This window comes from Lepidochelys kempii, chromosome 6 (assembly GCF_965140285.1).
Source record: "Lepidochelys kempii isolate rLepKem1 chromosome 6, rLepKem1.hap1, whole genome shotgun sequence".
NCBI classification, from domain to species: Eukaryota; Metazoa; Chordata; order Testudines; family Cheloniidae; genus Lepidochelys; species Lepidochelys kempii.
Window position 1 is genome coordinate 127,254,236 of NC_136385.1, and position 12,717 is coordinate 127,266,952.

The window sequence follows — 12,717 nt, forward strand, 5'->3', positions numbered from 1 at the left end:
AAGTATTTGTATTTAGTTCGCTTGCTTTGATGAAATGCAATTCATTGTTATTCAGTGTCTTATGTGATAGCCTCTGTACGAGCTCTCTAATGCTACCAATGCATCCTCAAGGTACGTTCTGACCATCTGCCTCTCGGAGGATTAACGTGGGATTTGTTATTTCTCATTTAAAACATCCCTGCCCAGTTTTAAGGTACAGCAGCAGACAGAATTACCAAGGAATAGCAGTTTTATAAGAGGTATCGCAGACAGCAGCAAATGATGCTGAAATTTCACTGCCCCACTTCTACAGACCTGTTTCATGAAAAATTACACGGCTACTGAAATGGCCATCATATGACACCATCTAGGAGGAGTTCTCTCAGTCCGACATCATTAGCACAGATAGGAGCTTTCAGACCTTTGAAAAATGATAGTCATCTCACCCAATGTAGTGATTTTGAAAAGGGTAAACAAAAGTACCACGGCGTCCAGGTCTCAACTTTCCTTTTTGGAAACATACATTGTGTCTGTGATCCTCCCACTGAAGTTGAACACAGGCATTTTTGTGCCGGGCTGGTCTTTGGCCACGTGGGCTTGGATTCTGCGCGCACACACACATAACTAGCTGGCCATACACGAGCCATCTCATTGTGTTCAACGTGTAAATGGGTTACAAGATCAAGGCGTTAATTCCTGCTCTGTATATTTCCCAATATACAGACACCCCCTACCCCCTGCACTGTCTGCATACAGAGTCTGCACTCCTAGGAGTGGTATGTTAAAGTCTGACAAGTTGGTGAGGTTTCAATGCAAGGTAAAACGTACTATTATATCAGATTTACCTTGGGCAGACTTTTACCACCCAATCTCTTCCATGCTAAAGCTAGAAGCCTTAAGTGCTCTGCAAGGCACTCTGTTAAAACAGTCACTCACGGAAACTATTTGGACTGGGTCTTTGCTCCCAACTATATTAAGGCCCCAATTCAGCAAGGAACTTAAGCACATGGATAACGTTAAAACAGGCTGCCAGTCCCACTGACTTGTGGTATTCATGTGCCTAAATATCTTGCAGAATCAGAGAGACTTACTCACTTAAAAAACCCACCCATTATGTTACCTGAATACTGCTCTGAGTTCCCACCCATACAGGCAGTGTTGCAAAGAGGACATGACATACCATTTTACCCATATGAACAAAACCAGGTCTGAGGCCAACCTAGTACGTATCAGAGTTACACAGAACCACGAAACCTCCTAGGACCGAAAGCTCAGAGACATTAATTACAGTGGCCAAAAATTCCAACTGACTCTGAAAAGCCTTGAAATGGCCGTTTTATTCTTTTGGCTTGGTTTCAGACAAGCCTCTAAAGGGCTTTACTGGCATATTAAGAAGGGGAAAATGTATATACGGCAAGAACAAAACAGTTCTTTTTGGAAAGAAACAGGAGTGCACTTGGATTTAATTTGTTGCTGCTAGCAGAAAGAATGGGTGGTACCTTTATAACTGCTCAACAACATACCCCCAGCTCTGCTGTATTTAATCCATTTGTTTCTTCCATGATCACTTATATTCTGACCCCTGATTATTTCAGGATTTAACAAATGAAAAAAATCAAAATGCGCTTCTGTTTTTACAAGACTATAAATTGGAAGCTCATAATTCTTTCCTTTCGGGTTTTAGAGAGGCGATTTTTTTCATTCCTATACAGTTAGCATAAGTACTTCCCATTTCAGTATCCCCCTCCTCCCCATCAAAACTGTTCTATAGGAGGGATGTTAGAAGTTATTAATGTCTTATTGAAATTTGACTCCTTAAATGGTCTTAACGTCAGGAAAATTTCCTCTTAAAATATACATCAAATATCCTCAGCTGACATGCATCGGCACAGCTCCACTGACATCAACCAGCCGTGGATCTGGCTCCATATTCCGAATTAAACTGCAGTCTCTCTTTTCAGGAATTATCTACTGGTCATTAACGCACCTAGAGAACGAAGGAATGTTTCTGCTCACCCACTTTCTATGTGTTAAATTAGAAGCACCTAAAGTCTCACCACTGGGAGGAAGCCACAATTTTCTTAGCAGATTTAAGAAGGAGAAATGGGAAAGGCTCTGAGACATGAACCATCACTACATACAACATTTTGTAATTCAGCAGCTGAAAGGCTCCAGTCAGATGGGAGATATTACTGCAGTTGCTTTACTGATATAATTTGCAATGGTCTAAAGTGTAAAATTGACCATCTCCTACAGCTCCGTTTTGATCTTGTAATAAAGTGGATGGGTCAGCCCAAGGCTGCCCAGAATATGACTATGCTCAGATTCCAAGCACCTCAAATGCTGGAATACATTCAAATTTCTCTACTTCTATCTGGTGACAGGGAGAGCACATAGTGACGCTAACCCATCTCTCTCCCAGCAGGGAGGTCTTATAGCAACAATCCTCCAGGCTGACTGGCTAGCAGACAAGGGCAGCACTATCTTTCCAGCTACCCAGATGAGACTATGAAGGACAGAATTTACTATTGCTTCTGGCCTTTTCCAGGAAAAGATCCTTGTGTCCCTTGATTCTGACTTCACTTGTTTTCAAATCAGAACACTTATAAGCTGTGTTGCAGAGTAAGACATCAGTATGTCTCCGTTGTTGTTCCCCATGGATCCCATATCGAATAGGTTATTCCTTCTCATTTATTTACTTGTTTGTTTGATGTTCTGAATGCTACATTTAGAATGAAGGACGCAGTTTGGTCCCTTCTCTTCTAGTCTAGTGTATCAAAGTTCTTATACTGCACTCTCACTATGTGCCATGACCGTACATCTGACACATGCCATCCAAGGCAGCACTGTCCAATGGACAGGGTACTCGACTGGGACTCTGGATACCTGAGTTCAGACTGAGAGCAAAGTTCAACCTGGAATTAAAACGGCTTTAACAGTGAGGGTGATTAACCCCTGGAACAGATTGCTAAGGGGTGGGGTAAATTCTCCATCACTTGGAGTCTCTCAATCAAGATTTGCAAAAGATCCATTCTAGTTCCACTATAAGGTGCTGGGCTAATCACTGCATGAAATTCCCTGGCCTGCGTTATGCAAGAGGTCAGATTAAATGATCATAACAGTCCCTTCTGGGCTTAAACCTGATTAATCTTGCACTGGCTCTGCCATGGGCTTGCTTTACACCCTCAAACAAGGCACTGCACCTCCCTGTGCCTCCGTCTCCACTCCTGCCCTCTGTTTTGTCTAATTAGACAGAGCTCTTCAGGGTAGGGACTGTCGTCGCTTAGGAGGTATTTGTACAGCGCCTAGCACAATAAGGCCCTGATCATACTTGTGGTCTCTGGATGCTACCGTAATACAAAAAACAGACTTGGGGAGATTTACCACTGATAGGCCCTAAACTAACCAAACTCTTGTAATGGTCATGGAATAGTTCAAAAGAACCTGGCCTCAAATGCATGTTTATCACCATTTCCTCTCCTCAGACACTCCCTTGCGCTTTGTGGGAGTTTGAACGAGGATATGCAAAATTGTTGTTGGCCTCCTTTCTGCAGCCTATGACGCAGATGGTTTGCAATGTCTCATGTGACTGAATAGTCCAATCCAAGATTTGCATGGTCTTTGGCAGTTACTGAAAATGTGTGGATCTTGCCTGGGAGCTGCTTGCTTCCTAATGGCTCTTTTCTCCTCAAGCTGTAGGAGCCAGCTCCTGTCATGGACTTTGATATCCTGATGGAGACAATGGTGCCACTTGTTACAATAGGATATGCAAAGAAGCTTTAAATAGGATAGCAGAGAAAGCGGCAGTCTCTCTCCTTTGCAGAAAGTTCTTCACTGAGTATTTCAGTGGCCCTCAAAAAGGAGAGAGAGAGAAAAAAAGTCAGCTCAAAGCAAGATGTCTTATGAAATACTCTTCAGAGTACGTGCTCAGCATACACTAGGCACAGAAATGAAGGGGTCCTTCAGCTGACGGAGGTTTCGGTTGAATAGAAGGAGACTCATTTACAGCAGCTGCCCTTAATCTTTCTAGTTTTCCCTTTGATAAGAAAAAGAGCAGTTTTGATGGTATTTATAAAGAATAACTAGGCAACACAGTGGTAATGATATCCGGTTATCAAAAACATTTTCTTTTAAAGGGTGAGCTCTGAACAAGTAGTTTTAAGTCACCGTGATGATTTATGAATGCCCAGATAACCTACACAATGAAACATGCAAATGTCTCGCATAGAAACTACTTTTTCTTCCTTTTTATTTACGCTCGCACTGAGGAGGCTGCCCCCTTCCTTCAGCAGATATTTGCCTCCGACCAAAAGAGAGCACTGGTCTCCGTGCCAGTTTCATTTGCCTATTCTGAAAGTGCCTTACACTAAACCCTAGCCTTACCTCTGCAGTAACAAAGTCATGAAACTCAGAGTGAAGGGCCCCCTGTTAAACTCAGCTCTGAGCTGTTGAACGTAGGCATTATGCAGACATCTTTCAGTAAGGGCAAGTCAGCCCCCATGCTCCATGGCCGCAGAGTCCCCCTGGAGAACTGGTCTGATTCTGCTGGGCAGAAATGGAGCTAGGGATTGTATAGTGGGGGACATACTCCTGAGCAGAGCCTCACCCTGCATGGGCTTCCTGCACCATACCATGACGGGTGGGTGGACACACAGGCAAGGCTGGATATTTTGATGATCTTCCTATGATCGGGAGAGGGGCTGGAGCAGGCTCTGTGGCCTGGCTGTGGAGCCTCTATATTGCCTACATGGGGAAGGAGTCTTCCTCCCTCTCAACCTCTTGTATCTGCTCAGGTATTAGCCTGTCCACATGGGGCAGACACTGGTCTCAGGATTTGGGCGTATACAATTTCATGACACTAGGTAATGTGGCCTAAGGGAGATGAGTTGAGTGTTGCTAATGAAATTCCCTGAATTGAACTGACAGAATCAGTCCCGACTATGACAAACCAGGGTCTAAATAGAACAGCCACGTTAATTTCAAGGCTCATTAAAAATTATAGGGGAAAACAAAATTGCACTTGCCACGTACCCACAGCCCTGAGACCTCAAACTGGAGAACTCCGATTTCCTCCAAACTCATTATTTGGTAACTCAGGATAGGAGGGTGGGGGGACAGTGACCTCACAGAGGCTGGTGGGATGGAGCAGAATGGAAATCAGGCTCTTCTAGTTTGCATCAAAATCAACAGGATTCTGCCCAGAGTGGGGGGGAAGGGTGGCCATAGTGTGGTGTGGGCCTGGCTGGGTGTACAGCTTGGCCTACTCATACAATGAAGTAGGTGACCCTCTACTATTCTCCCTGTCCCCCTGTAATTTCAATCCAAGGTATCTTTTTTTCCCTTCCTAAAAAGCTTCCTTCCAGCAGGAAACGTCACTGGTGCAGAATGGTGACTCTGGGATTCCTATATACACAGTCAGGAAAGCACTGGGGATGCTGGAGGACACATGGAGCTAATTCAATGCAAATTATTCAAAGGCAAAAGACTTCATTAAAAAGGACACCATCAATCTAGGGAGGGAAATCACTTCTGTCTGAATTCCGATTGGTCCATTCGAGAAGTAATACCTCAAATTATTATGATGAAGCGAGATTAGAGGAAGAGAGCTCTGTTTTTTCAGCTTGTTTACTCTGGACAGCGTTTGACAGCATTTTGCAAACAGTCTCTCAATGACTCTGCAGCAAGTATGCTCAGTTTACAAGTCTAAATATGTCCAGTGATTTTAGTGAGTGCTAATGTGAGGGCCACCCTCTGAGCTGAAACACCAGGGATCGAACTGGGGCCCTCCAGACCTAAAAGCGTGAGTTGCTCCAGCATGACCTATAGCAGAGGTTCTCAGCCTTGTTCTTTCTGAGACCCCCCTCAACATGCTATAAAAACTCCAGGGCCCAGTGGGGGAGGGGGGGAGAGACTCAGGCATAGGCGTAGTTTGACTTCTATTTTGGGTGGGAGCAGGGGCCGGCAGGGCTCAGGCCAGCTCTGAACAGCAGGGTGGAGGAAGGCAGCACCACCTCCACCCGACTCACCTCAGCAGGCCACCCACCTGTCTGGGCTGTGTGGGGTAGGGGTTCAGGTCAAAAAGTTTGAAAACCACTCAGGATGCAGGCAGGGAGTAGCTAGGGGCTGAGTGCGAGCAGGGGGGTAGCTCAGGGTGTGGGCAGAGGGGTAGCTGGGGGCTGTTTGCAGGCAGGGGGGTAGCTCGGGGTGCCGGGGGGGTAACTAGGGGCTATGTGCGGGCGAGGGGGGTAGTTAGGGGCTGTGTGCAGGCAGAGGGGTAGCTCAGGGGTAGCTAGGGGCTGAGTGCGAGCAGGGGGGTAGCTCAGGGTGCAGGGAGCGGGTAGCTAGGGGCTATGTGCGGGCGGGGGGGTAGTTAGGGGCTGTGTGCAGGCAGAGGGGTAGCTCAGGGGTAGCTAGGGGCTGAGTGCGAGCAGGGGGGTAGCTCAGGGTGCAGGGAGCGGGTAGCTAGGGGCTATGTGCGGGCGGGGGGGTAGTTAGGGGCTGTGTGCAGGCAGAGGGGGTAGCTCAGGGTGCAGAGAGGGGCATGTGGGGGGGAGCTCAGGGTTCAGGGATGGGGCACCTAGGGGCTATGTGCAGGTGGGGGGAGGGTAGCTCAGGGTGCAGGCAGGGAGTAATTAGGGGCTATGTGTGGGTGTGTGTGGGGGTAGCTCAGGGTGCAGGCAGGGGGGAGCACAGGGTGCAGGGATGGGGTACCTAGGGGCTGTGTGTGGGCAGCGGGGTAGCTCAGGGTGCGGGGGGGTAACTAGGGGCAGGCAGCTCAGGGTGCAGGCAGGGGGGAGCACAGGGTGCAGGGATGGGGTACCTAGGGGCTATGTGTGGGTGGGGGGGTAACTCAGGGTGCAGGCAGGGGACAGTTAGGGGCTGTGTGGGGGCAGGGGGTAGCTAGGGGCTGTGTGCCAGGAGGGCTCCTCCGTGGTCACTGCTCCTCAAGGGCTCTGCTGGCCACAGAGCGGGGTCCCCCTGTCTGGGCGGCTCTTACCAGCTGCATGAGCGGAGGAGCAGCCGCAATTCCGGGCACCAGCAGCAGATGGGGGAATGCCGTGGCTGCCTGCTCCATGACACCAGCAAGAGCAGCAGCTGCCCGCCTCCGGCTTCCCGCCTCTGAGACCTGGCCAGGGGATGGGGTCTCAGGAGTGGGGAACGGGGGGGGGGGGGTATGGAGCTGCCCCTGGGACTGCCCTGCTCTGGCACTGCAGTGGGGGGGACGGGACACGCAAACCAGTGCTCGGGGTTTCAGTCGCGGGGTCCTGAGGCCCCCCTGAAATCCTTGGTTGAGAACTGCTGACCTAAAGAACCAAGGCTCCACAGCTGGGAGCCGGAACAGACTCCTATCTTCTGTCAATTGGCGCGGAGGGGGACCAGGAAAACACCCTCGCCCTGGGATACGCCAGCACCACAGCCTGGGCCCGGAGCATCGAACAAAGCTCCTTGGGTCTCACACCAGCTGGAACAGAGGGCCTCTCCTCAGCAATACCCGTGCAACCCCTGGCCTTCCCATTACCCACTAGTGGCAGTTCTGTAACCCCCACTGGCTGGAGGTTACACAGGTGTGACTGACTGGACCTGAAGGATCCTTTGGTTGATAATGTCGTAAGGTGGAAGAGAACCCAGCTCCCTCTCCCACGGCTGGGCTGTCTCTGCACATCTAATGGGAGTCCAAAGCAGCAAACGATCATTTTTCCCACTACAGGCAGACGACCTGATTCTGATTATATCCAGCTGCTCCAGTGCATGAGTGACCAAGATGGAGCTCTGCTCTTGTGCCGTTCAGAAGCTCTTATCCGCGGGAGCATAGCTCCCTTTCGGTCGCTCTGGATCTCAGCCAACCTTCAGTTCCCAACTTTTCTCCCTCTTGTTAGTCCAGACAGTGCAGTTCCTAATTATGGTGGCGCTCCACTCCTGCAGAACCCCTTAGTCTGAGCCCTGCAGTGCTTCACATTGCAAGACACACTCTGCAAGGTTTCAAATTTCCACTGGAGCCATCTCACCCTCAGTCGCTCCCAATTCCTTCCTTCTTATCTTAGAAGCGCTGCAGAAGCATTATATGGGCACATCTGACTGGTACAGGTTTTTATAAACAGTGCACTGGTGTGAGCAAAAGGTTTTTTCACCATGCCTGGGCCACGCAGACTTTACTAGGAACATGAAAACCTCAGGGTTGTCAGTTCTCACTATTAATTTGGTGTTTTCTTAAAGCCCCATTTCCTGACGTAAAGTGATTCTGTGAGAATCTCGGCTTTCATTTAAAATCAAAGAGAGTTTCTAGCCTTTATGTTGAAGGGAAAAGTGTCACGATCTAATCCAAACGCACCCTAACAACTCAGATGCAAACAAAAAACCCTAACAGTTGTTATTTTTAAAATCTCATGATTTAAGACAACCTCATGATTTTGGGGGCCTGAATCATGATTTTTCAACATTTGGGTTGGCAATACCAAAAACACAGTTAATATCTAAATTGTTCCACACAAAATGAGCCAAAGGCACTGTTCCTCACCGGGATCAACAGAATTACACGAGCCTAGAGTTTCTAGGCCAAGCCATTTGGATGAAGTGAGCCAACAGAAACCATGGGAATGGTTTCCAAAAGTGAAACCCATCTCATTTTTCAGCCCCCCAAATCTTCTCAATACCTGGTCAGGTTTGTCCCAAACTTTCCAAAAATATTCTATCCTGGTCTAAAATCCGGCATGTGAAATTTCAGATGGATCAGTTTGGTTTGGCAAAGTAGAGCGTGTAGGATGAAATTCAGCTTGCAAAATCTCAGCCATAAATTTAAACTAATACTCATCATAATCACAACCACAAGGGAGAAAAGTGATTTAGGCTTCCAAGGAGGTTTTGTAAGCAGACAGCAAATTTTCACTTATGCTCTTGGCCATGCAGTGTAAAAGGGCCTGAGCATAAATGAGAATCTGGTCCAGAGGGCATTCTGAAGAGCTATTATACAACTTTCTGATCGTGTCCCTTAAAACAAAGGCTTCCTGTTAGAGGAAAGATCTTTGTACATATTAGATTTAAAATACAAACTTTCAGCTTTCAATTTGTTTTTCATAATACTTCTTGCAATGTTAGCAATTTAGTGAAGACTTTCAATCAAAAACTCTTTGGAGAAGGGAACTTTCATTTACTAGGGGTAACATTTTTCAAAGTAAAAAGAAAAGGAGTACTTGTGGCACCTTAGAGACTAACCAATTTATTTGAGCATAAGCTTTCGTGAGTTGTAGCTCACGAAAGCTTATCCTCAAATAAATTGGTTAGTCTCTAAGGTGCCACAAGTACTCCTTTTCTTTTTGCGAATACAGACTAACACGGCTGTTACTCTGAAACCTGTCAATTTTTCAAAGTATCTAAGTTCATTAGGGGTCCAGTTTCAAAAGTGACTTAGAATCCTTAGTGCCTAAGTCACTCTCTCATTGAAAGTCAGTGGGAGTTGGGTTTCTAAATGTCTAAATCACTGTCGAAAATGAGACTTGGGTAACATTTTATGATGTGTCTTAGAATACTAAGTCCCTTGGGCATGGCTGGAAATTTTACTCAATATGTTTGCATAGTGAGACTTTAACCTGGTTGGCTTTTAGCTCAGATGATAATATTTCAGTTCTTCAGATCACCTGCTCTTCCTAGGTGATCCTACAACAAAATTCACAAGTGCTAAATTGTGGCATCACATTAACTTAAATAAGTAAGAGGCTGGGCTGATAGTCACTTTGCTAAAGAATCAAGCAAAGACAAGCGGAACGGTGAGGGATTTGGGTCCTTATTAAAATACAGGCTTCAGAGACAACAGCAAAGGGAATACTGAAGAGGGAGACTTAGAAAATTGCTTTTTCTGTAACTGGTTCCTTGTTTCCAGTTTGTTCAGATACAAAAAAGGTCTCTTTAAAGCAGCAGGAAATAAAACCAACCCCTAAAAGTAAAGGAATACCAATGGACACAGACAGGAATAAAATCTAAATCTAAACCTTAGGTCAAGGAACCACACAAAGAAGAGTCAGACACACCTGTTGCAATCTCCTCAGCCTGTGGGAACAGAAACCAGGATTCGTTGCTGATAAGCACTTGCTGATACTGAGGGGAGCACCCAACGAGTCTGGTGAATTTAGCTGCTGGCACTTAAAAGGTTAAACTAAAAACTGTTCTCGGAGTCAGGCGAGAATACAGCTCCAATTCCACAGAGCATCAAGTTAATATCACATTTCCTGCTTAGACTTGAGACTGGTCTCGTCATTTAAATTAGAAATTAAAAGACTAGAAAAGATACACAAGCTGAAAACAGTGAGAGCCACAGAGCCTGCACGCATTGCTTTGTTCAGACAGTCAGTGCAGCCTGATGCAGAAGCAAACATCTCCCACCATGTGGTTCAGAGACAGCCGTTTAAGGCACTCCCTGCAAAACAAGCCAATGGCCTTAGGATACTGAGCGAAGAAACTAACTTGCATGCATCCAACGAAGTGAGCTGTAGCTCACGAAAGCTTATGCTCAAATAAATCTGTTAGTCTCTAAGGTGCCACAAGTACTCCTTTTCTTTTTTTAACCTGGGGAAAGGGCTGGCAACAATAACACAGCCCAGTCTGTGGCAGAGCAACAAGCTGTGGACCACCACACAGCTTCTCTGGTGCCTAAAAACAAGTCACAATTCCAGTCCCTTTTGGTCTCCATTTGGCAGCCGGGACTCCCCACAGTGCTCAGCTGCAGTGTGAAAAGTCTTTATGCAAGGAGTTGAGTTTAGGTCAGTTCCCTTCCCGCCATGCCCTCTCTCCTGTACACTTCACAGCGAATGATTCAGGAGCATCACACAACATTATTTAAAGCAAATAAGGTATCTCATGCATGCTATGTACAGTGTGAATTGATCAGAAGCAATTTATCAGGAGTAGCTGAGCCTGGACTACTGAGGTCTGTGTGAACACCACTCACCATGCTCAAGACCACCAGTTAATATTTTCAAAAGGGACTAGCAATTCTGGGTGCCTCAATTTCTAGAGGCCCAAGCTGAGACAACCGAAGAAAACCTGATTACCCACCAGGAGCTCAGCGCTTGCTTTGAAATCTGGCCTGTACATGGGACTCAAGTCAGGCCCCCAGAACTGAGAAACCCAAAATCTTTAGTTCCCTTTGAAACTCCTGGCCCACCGTCTTTTCACATACAGTATCCTAGCAAACATGGGCGCCTCCGCCCCACTACCATTTGTGAGATATTACTGTACTGGATGGGAGCTAGCTTTCTTTGCAGGCCACAGAAGTGCGGACAGCAAGATTGGTCTGATTTGGGTGTCATCGGGTTTGTGGTACCGTGACTCTTAGTCAGCTACAATTTCTGGTACTATTTTTTGCCCTATAGTTATTGGAGTTGATTCTTCTTCTCACTAGGGCCGATGCTACTAACCAATTGAAAAAGGAGATTTGTTTTTTTGCATTGCATAGCTCTAAACCCTAGAGGGAGAGATCACATTACAGCCTAAGGCCCACAAATCATATTCAGATAAGTAGTCCTGCTGAGCCGAATTGGGGAACCCTTCTTCATGTCAAGATTGTTTCAGGAAAAGGACCTTCTGTCGGGAGAGCAATGAGGCTGATTAGAGTAAGGAACTACCCACGTGGGTGAGCCTGCTGCTATGCTGAGCCTACTACCTGTCATGCTGACCAACACTACCCGGAAACAAGGAGACACTCCCCATCTGTTTGCATCCATCCGTTGTCTCTGGTCTTAGACTGTGAGCTTATGGGACAGGGATGGTCCTTCTGTTCTGTGTTTGTGCAACACCTACCACAGTGGGGTCCTGGACCATGACAGACTCCTGCACATATGATAAAATAACAATAAATAGTTATGAGTAACAGCTTCATAAACTGACCCACTATGAGTAAGGCAAGCAGGATTTAGCCCTGTACCTATAGAATCCAAACACCACTGGTAACTTTACCAGTAACGGAGTAACTCTAAGAACACTGGATCTGGTCTGTGAAGCTAGACGGTCCCAGTAACATTAGCCATCATTACTGCTTACTGTAAGCATGCAGAAGAATTAGTTGCTTTCCAATATTAAGCATCTCCATACATAGCACAAGCTGGGTCTCCACTGGCGTCCCGAGTTCCAGGATGGGAGTTGGCTGCTTTAATCCCACTTCAGCCCTGTTCTTAACTGATGAGTAACAGCAGCAAAATAGGAAGCGTTTTTTGATGAGAGCCCCAGAAAAGCCCAGCTGCCCTGTCTGTGTGCAATGCCCGCTGGCACTGGTCACACACTGCTAACACAGAAACCTGGGGGCCCTCTAAGTGCTACTGCAATACCAATAAAAAAAGAGGAATAAGAAATGGCGCCAGAGAGAATGCGTGCAGGAGAGAGGCTGCCAAGCCATGGCGAAGGATCCTAGTTGTATCAGAACAAAGGGAGCATTGTATTCGCTACACAGCTATAACAAAATGCAATCGAGATAATAAACTAGGAATAAATGCTGGATGGAAACACAGATACAAACAATGACTGAGTTTTTGGGTGAAGAGTAGAGGCTCTCCTTTCCTGGAGCCCTGAGAAATCCAGAGAAGGGGCAGCAGGTGGAGAAAGCAAAGTGTAATGGTGGGGTGAGTGGAACTCGTTCTAAACAGGTCTGGTTCTTACTTCATCACACTTGATGGTGTCGGGGTACAAACTTTCAGTGAGAGAAGGAATGTCAGATGCAAAGCAAGGTGTTTTGCTGATGGTGTCATATTTCCC

General features: G+C 46.7%; 1 protein-coding gene across 11 annotated transcripts in view; it reads right to left on the reverse strand.

Annotated features, from left to right (window-relative positions):
• The window catches only part of FRMD6 (FERM domain containing 6), a 108,408-nt gene that overhangs the window by 45,952 nt on the left and 49,739 nt on the right, over positions 1-12,717 (reverse strand). The window contains exon 1 of one of the 11 annotated variants that reach the window (XM_073350157.2): positions 295-809. The exons of the other annotated variants lie outside the window; for them this stretch is intronic. The gene's annotated coding sequence lies outside the window, so the exon portion shown is untranslated. Of the gene's footprint in view, positions 1-294; positions 810-12,717 lie in introns of those variants that run through there. 11 annotated transcript variants of the gene reach the window in all.